A 9,152-nucleotide genomic window follows, 5' to 3' on the forward strand; every position below is an offset into this window, starting at 1 on the left:
TGATATTGTCATTGACCTTTGAATAAAGAGTCTATCCGATGTGTCTTCTATTGTAAATAAAACCAGTGTAAACATTGGGGATTTGAAAACATACACTCAATGTTTAGCATAGGGATAATCATTGTTTTCATGTGTGCTATGTCTTCTTGTCACAAATGTTAAAACATCTTGCAAATCAACCAATATAACAATAAGTTAAAAACAAAGAGAAAAGAGTAACCTTAGAGAAAAGAGAATTTCCAACCCCTGCTAAGCACCTTTAGAAAGAGGTATCAAATCATCAACTATCTTGAGATAAGATTTCGTCCAATAAAATTAAAGAGTATCCAATAGAGTGATCAAGAGTTCCATCATCCAATAATCTTATCAACATCAATGCTTAGTTAGGTTCTCAAGTTGTCAAATTAAGTTTCTACATCAGGAAACTTGACTCATATCATTTGACACACTTTGTCATAGTGGCGAATCAAACTAAACCTCTGCTTGAAAAGTAAACTTAAGTTTCCAAAAAAAAGTATCCATATCCAATATAAACATCAATATTTGATCATTTTGTATGACCACTCCCCACATTTTGAGAATAAGAAGTCTTCATCAAAAGACTAAGTTGAAGAAGAGACAACCTAGTTCTAATGCACTTATCAAGAGGAATAAGTTTCTCTATATCAACCGTCAACTCTTTACATCACATTGCAAATTCTTGCATCATATGTGGTTGTATATCCAAGAAAAAACCACTGAATTTGACAAAGAGCCTTTGAGAAGTAGGGCTTGCATTCAGAAAGAAACATTAAACCAATGCCTTAATAGTGGAGGAAGGATTAACCCCACATTGTTTCCAAAGTTTATTATCACTTACAATGAGGTTTGACTTGAGCCACCAACACCACCAAGAACCCCAATAGAAGAAGAAGAATTCACTATAGTAGAGATATATTAATGCCCGCTATCACACGATCTCAGAAAAATAAAAAGAAGGAATCACAACCAAATCAAGTATGAGTCATAGACTATCCAATCCTTTTTGATGAATATGCAAATATGGGAGAAACAAAGATCACTGACGAACTTCTCCAATAATTTCTAGAGAACGCGTCTTTCAAAAAACTCATAGAAAGACTGAGAGAAGCAAATAAGGAAAAATATCTACTCATGCTAACTAGCAAAAGAGTAAATATGATAATATGATGAAACTATAAAGATCCGGTCAACCACTGAGAGGGGGGGGTGAATCATTAGTTAGAAAATAAACTAAATTTTCACCAAACTTATTTTCATCTAAGAATCAACTGACAAAGTTTACTGTTTTAGTCACTTTAACAAATTTGTAGCTACTCTGTTAAACCTTACCGGTTGACCTAATACTTCAGAGATATAATGCAATAGATCTGAAACATAAATATGCTTTGACCAAAACCTTAAACCACTTCACTAATACCAATAATAACATATTTAAGATCATTTCGAATCATTTAAATAAATATATGCAGATTTACCAATCATTCATATCAACCATACCAAAAATACATCCACAAAATCATTCACCACTTGACACAATTATTTTTCACATGGAAACCCGAATGGGAAAAACCACGATGGGGATGAATACCTACAAGTATTTTTGAACTCTTCTAAAGTTCACCCTGCTAGGAACCAAGCCTAGTTAGAAGCTTATACAAGAATGTTTTGTTAGGAACAAATCCGGTTTCTAATAGATCCAGTTATGGACCACCTGGTTAAGAGATTGACTACAAACACCCTATTATAAGTAATACCCTATTAAAGGTAACTGCAGTGGAGGATTTCAAATCTAAGCTAACGGATCACCTAGTTAGAGGATTTAAACAACAAGCCTATTAGATCTTACCCTATGAGGGGATTTCAAACTGCTATAATGGTTGGAGAACAACATGTTTTTTGACCGATCTGGAAATAGCACTTCCTTGCTGAATCAGATCCTTTACAACTCCTATCTGCCTTCACATCATTCTATAGACACACCTCCTGGTTCGACAAAAATCACTTTCACACTTAATCAAATTTTCCAACCACTCATTCAATCAATTCATCAACCTTATTAGCAAATACATTAGTTCGTTAACACAACACAAACCCTAAAATTATCATAAAGATTATAAACACATCAATTCAATTTTGACCGTTGGACTACATTATAACAAATTTACATTATTCTAGGCATCTACTATCGCTCCTGGATCATCGCATTTTGAATCTTGTAATACATCATGTGTTTGTCACTTCATACTATGAATTTGATCATTCCTTAGATAAACAGTTATATTTATGATCCAAAACCATCTCGAAACTCATCACGTGCAACATGCTTTCTTGGCATCTTCATCACTGATCATCATTCAGTAATAAATCATCACAACCATTCTCCAAGCTTCATCAGTTAGGGTTCTGCTTCTCAACTAGATAGGATTACCGATTGATCTTCACTGCTTCATTATGGGTTGCTTTATAGCTTCATTACCAGTTGCTATTGACATCAATGACAACACTTCCTAATAAACTTCTTCAATGAAATCTTCATGCAATGCCAACATTCTTCCCCTTTGGCGTTGATGGTAATACAAATATCAATACCAATTGATTGTCATGATTGAGAGTAAAACATATACTCAGGTGTAGGAATTCTAGTTTACATTTCTCAACATAAAGTATCCTTCAACTATATCTTCATATCTTCAGCTAGTAACTGGTCTACAATCTGTCTTCTCTCCTTAACATATAAGGCTATCAATCATATACTTTTCTCCCCCTTTGATAGCAATGCCAAAGTGAAGGTAAACCATTTTTTTTCTTATCCATGCTACACCATTCTGCAATTAGTTGCTCCCCCTGTGGAGTAGCTCCATTCTTCACCAATCCTTCTTCAATATTTTCAATAGGCTTCGGGATTGATGTCTTCCATATCTACTTAATTGACTTCATGTAGGGGTACAACCCCTAACTCACCTCTGAGATATTCAAATGTATCCTTAAGTAGAGGCTTAGTAAAAATATCTACTAGTTGTTCTTTAGTGGAAACATGCTCTAGTGATACATCTTTGCTTTGAACTTTCTCTCTTAGGAAATAATACTTCATCTCTATATGCTTTGTCCTAACATGCAACACCAGGGTCTTAGAAATATTTATAGCACTAGTGTTATCACATAAAATTCTTACCAGTTTTGATATCTTTAGCTTGAGACCTTCCAATATATGTTTCATCGAAATTGATTGGGTACAATTCATGTAAGTTGCAACATACTTAGCTTCTGCTATTGATTAAGAGATATAACTCTATTTCTTGCTACTCCAAGACACTAATCTTCCTCCAAGAAAAAATGCTCCCCCGGTTGTAGTTTTCCTATCATCAACATTGCATGCCCAATCTGCATTGGTATAAAATTTTAAGTCAAAGTCTCCTACATATGGATACCATAATCCATAATCTATTGTGCCTTTCAAGTATTTGAAAATTCTTTTGGTTGCAATCATCTGTGACTCCTTCAGTTTTTTCTGAAATATAGCAACCAATCCTACTGCTTAAGCAATGTTTGGTCTATTGTGGATAACATAATGTAGCTTACCTGTCATGGATCTATATTCCCTTTCATCAAATGGTGCAGAATCATCTTCCTTTGACAATTTATAGCTTGTAACCATTGGTGTTCCAACTGGTTTACAATCTTCCATTCCAAAAGTTCTCAACACTTCCTTCACATACTTGGATTGTGTGATAAAAATTCCTTCATCTATTGGATTTGCAAACCTATAAATTTTTTTATCTCACCTACTAGTGACATCTCAAATTCATTCTTCATTTCATTAATAAAATCATGAAACATATCATCATTACCTACAAAAATGATATCATCAACAAATACCTCACTTAGTGGGTATCGAGGAGGAATGTGGTGATTATGAATCTGACAATGAAAGCCCTATCCACAACGAATACCATAGCAAAGACAATAGCCATCCTATGGAGGATGTGGATTACAAGGATAATGAGGATATTGATGCAAATTCCAAAAGGGAAAGGAACAAGGAACCTGAGAAGAATATGACTAAGGAAAGTTTAAGCGAGGACAAGGAAAATAATGGGTTATTCCTGGATAACCTCAAAAAACTTATCGAGGCGAGACTGGAATATGATAGATGGACCTATGATCTCTTGAAGAACCTGGAAAAAAAGGGGAAAAACACGAATGAGAAGAAGGAGGATGACAGGGAGCAGATAAAATGGAAGCAGGATATGGAGGAGAAGGTTAAATTGTTGGAAGAAGGGAGAGAGGCCATGAAAAATTTGATGGGTATTATCCCGAATATCTTGTCAGTTGTCACAAAAAATTTAGAGGATATTTCCAAGGTCTTCGATCATACCAGCTCTCCTAAGCCAGTAGTGGAACTTGACATGGAGGATGAGACTATCCAGATTGGCAGTGGTGGAGCTACTCTGGTTGGTGGTGCTGCCAAGAGGACTAGGGCAAGTGTCAAGAAAGTTGTGGCTGCTTCTGCTATGGATCTCCCAAATCTTAGGGATAACATCAAAGAACTGCATGGGATTAGTGTAAAGCTGAAAATCGCGATCGAACCCTAAGTGTTCCCCCCACCACTCCAAGGAGAGAGAAAGGGGGTCCCTAGGGTTGACGGTTTTCACTTAGGGGAGACTTTACATTCAAAAGAGGAGTTGAAACCCACAAGATCCAATCCCACACAATGCAAGATTGGATTCTAAATGAGTTTCAAGGGTTGTGACAGCAAGGCTACCCTCTTTTGTAAAGAATGTAGATAGAAGGATTGAGCTAGGAATGCATGTAAAGTGAGAAAGATTCACTTATAAACAGAGATAGGAATATAGGATGAAGCTGCGGACCTGGAATTAGCAGTAAAATGTCGAGACGGTGCTGTCCTGCAAATTTGAGCAAAAGTTGACAGGACGATGGCGCCCGGTGTGCACACGGTCCTCCGAAAAATCCGCAAAATGAAGGGGGATCTGTTCGTCTCTGCACAAGGATTTTAGATCTTCAATTACAGCCATGTACCTACAACCTACACACAGAAAAGCGAGGATGATTGGGAGGTTAGGGATTAGGGGTTTGCCCTTAGGTCAAACCCCAGTTTTGGAATTAACCAAGAAATGAGAAATGTTGTAAATGTAAATGATTGTAATGTAATAAAGTACCAATACCTTGTTGTAAGAATGTTTGTATTCTTACATGCGAAGGTGTAAATGTTGTTGTATGTTGTATGTAGTAAGTGATCTCCTCTTCAATGGTTGAATCCTTGTCTTGAATGCAACACTTAGCCTTGAATGGAGACTTAGAATGCTCAATTGCTTGAAGGAATTCTTGGATGCTTGAATGCTTGAATGTTTTAGTATCGCTTCCACCTTTTTTTCATCTACCAAAATGGGAGAGGAAATGTAGTTTATATACTTTCCAATTAGGGTTAAAAGATTGATTTTCCTGACCTTAGGCCGACCTAGAAACAATATTTTCCAATTTGCCAACATAAAGACCCGAGACCCAAAAGAGACCGGGCCCAAAAATAGGGCTAGGGACTAGGGCGCTGGGCGCCATGGTCCTGGGGGACCAGGGCACTGGGCACCCTAGTCCTGAAGGACCAAGGCGCTGGGCACCATGGTCCCACCTCCAGGGACAGCAGGGTGCAAGGAGGATCAGGCCAGGGTGCTGAAAAATGCAGTTTTTGATGTCATGAACAAGTTTCGGGGTCTCCATTCAGGTTTAGTGTTGCGTCGCCATCATGAAGACCCAAATGCAGTCGAAATTGCAAGTGTCACAATTTTAGGATGCTACATTTAGCCCCCACTTTAGTGGGAGTATAAGCGTACGCTCATACTTTTAGTAAAGTACAAGGAAACAACATTGAAAGACTTTCACCATGTCAAGGAGGCAAGACACACCAAGCCCCCAGTGGACTAAGGATCTTACGACTTCAATTGACAAAGTAAAAGGGAAGATCACAAGGGAGAACCATGACTGTCAGTAGTAAGGTTCCCTCACTATGAGTCATGCAAGAGAAATACCAAAAATTTTCAAGGCAAAGCTAAGTTCGCCAAGAAATTTTCAAGTATCCTGAAGGGATAGACAGGGTATATGCCCCCCTACGTTAAAGCGATCGCACATGCCTCAATGGGGGTGATTGCTTTAAGGTAGTGATACACATAAGAAATGAGAAGGGAAAGGAGCACGTTATCACAAAGATTTATCCCCCAAGTGTGAGATAAACCCAAGGATAATAGACACAAAACACAAATCACGAGGTGACTTCGCTTTCCTTGGGGTCAGTATGCTGTATGATAATTCATGTATATCATATGTATGTATGCATAATTGTTCTTCATTCCCCAATCAAGGAAGGTCACCTAGAAGAAGGGAACACATGTGTCTTTTGAGTCAACATGAGAGAGACCAAAAGAGATCTCAATGCTTTGCATCATCCTCCAGTAGACAACACTAAGGACAACAAATAGAAGAATGAGAATAACACATAGAAGAAGTAACAAAAGAGAGGAGGAGAGAGTCTGCTATGCTAATGAAACTAGTCTAGCACATCATCTACCCCCCGATCTTGCTGATCAATATTTCGGGAAGGCAGGAAACACGCTAGAGGAGGAACATCCAACACAGCAGATGGAGCTATCACAAGATCCAAACAAGGGCTATGTTCATGTTCCAAGCCACATTGTTCTTGTCTAGGAGCTAGGATAAGTGCTTTAGAAAATTCGTTAGATAAATGGTTATCAACATCAACATATTCATATTCACTATCAGAAGCAAGAGAAGTAACATTTTCATCTATATCATCATCAAGATTTATAAAAATAGGATCTTTAACTCGCACAGGATCAAAACCATCATGCATCTTATGTTTAGGAGATTTTGGAGAAAATGGAACAATGCTTGTTGAAGGTGTTTTTGGGATTGCAAAGTTTGAGAAGCAGCTGCTTGAGCTCTAAGACGACGCTTTCGTCAGCGTTCATGTGCAAAATGATTTCATCTAGTCTTAGTAGGAAGTTGAGAAGACTGAGGAGGAGGAATGTTCTCATCCTTATCACTTGGGTGTTTAGGTTGTGGTCTCTTAGGTTGGGTAATAGGAGAAGAGGAAGGTCTCTTCTCTCCATAAGAGGAAGGAGGAGGAACTGCTCCGTATAAATGAGGAATATTTGGTTTAGGAAGGAGACCAAGTCCATCATGACGAGGAGGTATAGGTCTGCTTTTAGAAAGTTTATTAGACATAGACATAGTCACATCCATAGGAATGGGTTGGGAATCTTCTTGAGGAAAGACATTAGTTTTATCTTTCAAAGGAAGAACTTCCTTCTCAAGAACGATAGTAATATCAAGTTTGGGTGTTCTAGGTTCACTTAGAGATAGGATCATATCTATTTTCCACTTTTGATAAGATTTGAAAAGATGATCACTTCGCGGAGGAAGAGATTGGAATTGTTTAGGCCAAAAATAATCAATAGGAACGCTAGAAGCTCTTTCAGATGGTTTAAAGAGACTATGATTGACAGTAACAACTTCACCATTATGGGGAAATTTCAAACATTTATGAATAGGAGAAGCAATAGCTTTCATGGAAGATAGCCAAGGATAGCCTAGCTTCACACAAAATTGTTCAGACGATGGAATAATAGCAAAGTTCACATCAAGGGATTTGTTATGGACCTCAATAGGTAATGTAATAGAACCAATTGCAGGAGAAGAAAATGCATCAAATAATTTCACAATCACATCTATTTTGTCATAGATCACTTGATTCCATTGCAAAGTAAAAAGAAATTCTTTAGTAATAACATTAACCATGCACGAAGGATCAATAAGCACTCCATGGCAAGGTGTATTCTTGACTTTTGCAACTATATATAAAGGACCATCAGGTGCCCTGATAGTTTCACTAGAATCAAATGTGATGGAAAGTTCTTTAGGGTTTTCTTGCTGCTCTACAAAGTTAATGACATTCGGAGTCATAGACACAAGACCATCAGATGAGAAAGAGGAATCATTAGTCTCAATCACATTAGAGGTATGAGAAGGTAATGGATCAGTAAAAATCTTAAGATTTTGGTTAGGGGGAGCTACAGATGTATTGCCTTTATCATTCATACCAGAAACAGAGATAGTATTATTATCAATCAAATCTTGAATTTTACCCTTTAAAGCAAAACATTTTTCAGTATCATGCCCAGGTTAATGATGGAATTGACAGAAAGATTTGTTATCAAAATAGGGTGAATTAATCTTTGTAGGATCGATTTGCTTTATAGGAGGGAGAGTAAGCACATTTTGTTCCAATAACTTATTCATAATACTATGCAATGATTCATTCAAAGGAGTAAACTTTCTTTCTTTCTTGAAAAACTTAGAAATAGGAGGCACACCTGATGCTGCATTCACATTGTTGTTGATGATGTTTTCATTGAATTTAATGGACTCTCTGTTCGGTTTAAACTTTCCAAATGGTTGTTGACTACTATCACCCTTATCACTTGGAGCCATAGGATTTGCTTGTTCCATTTGACTCACAGTCAATTGATAATTGTGAAGAGTTGCACACAACTGTTGGAAAGAAGTAAACTGAGAAAACAGAAGTTTGTCTCAAATATCTTTTTGGAAATTAGAAATAAAGATTCTTTGAATATCATTGTCAGGCACAGGAAAAGAAATTTGAGCATACAAATGCTTATATCTACCAATAAAATCAGTCACTTTTTCTTTAACACCTTGTTTACAATGCATTAAATCAATCAAAGTAAATTTAGGACTTATATTGTTTTGAAATTGTTGAATAAAAGAATTTGCAAGTTGTTCGAAAGAAGTAATACAATAAGAAGGCAACGAGCAATACCATTGTAGGGCCTTATCTCTTAATGTCCTAGTAAACAGTTTTGCAAGCAACCTTTGGTCATAAGCAAAATCGGTACATATTGTTTGAAAAGTCTTAACATGTGTTAGAGGATCACCTTTACCATTATAAAGCTCCAAATGCGGGATTTCAACATGTTTAGGAGGGATAGCTCAAACAATGTCAAGAGAAAGTGGGCTCGCAACATCAAATGTGGGCACACTAAACTTAGATTGATTCATAGAGGCAATTTGTTGCTGTAAAG

Source organism: Cryptomeria japonica, chromosome 6 (assembly GCF_030272615.1).
Source record: "Cryptomeria japonica chromosome 6, Sugi_1.0, whole genome shotgun sequence".
NCBI lineage: Eukaryota > Viridiplantae > Streptophyta > Pinopsida > Cupressales > Cupressaceae > Cryptomeria > Cryptomeria japonica.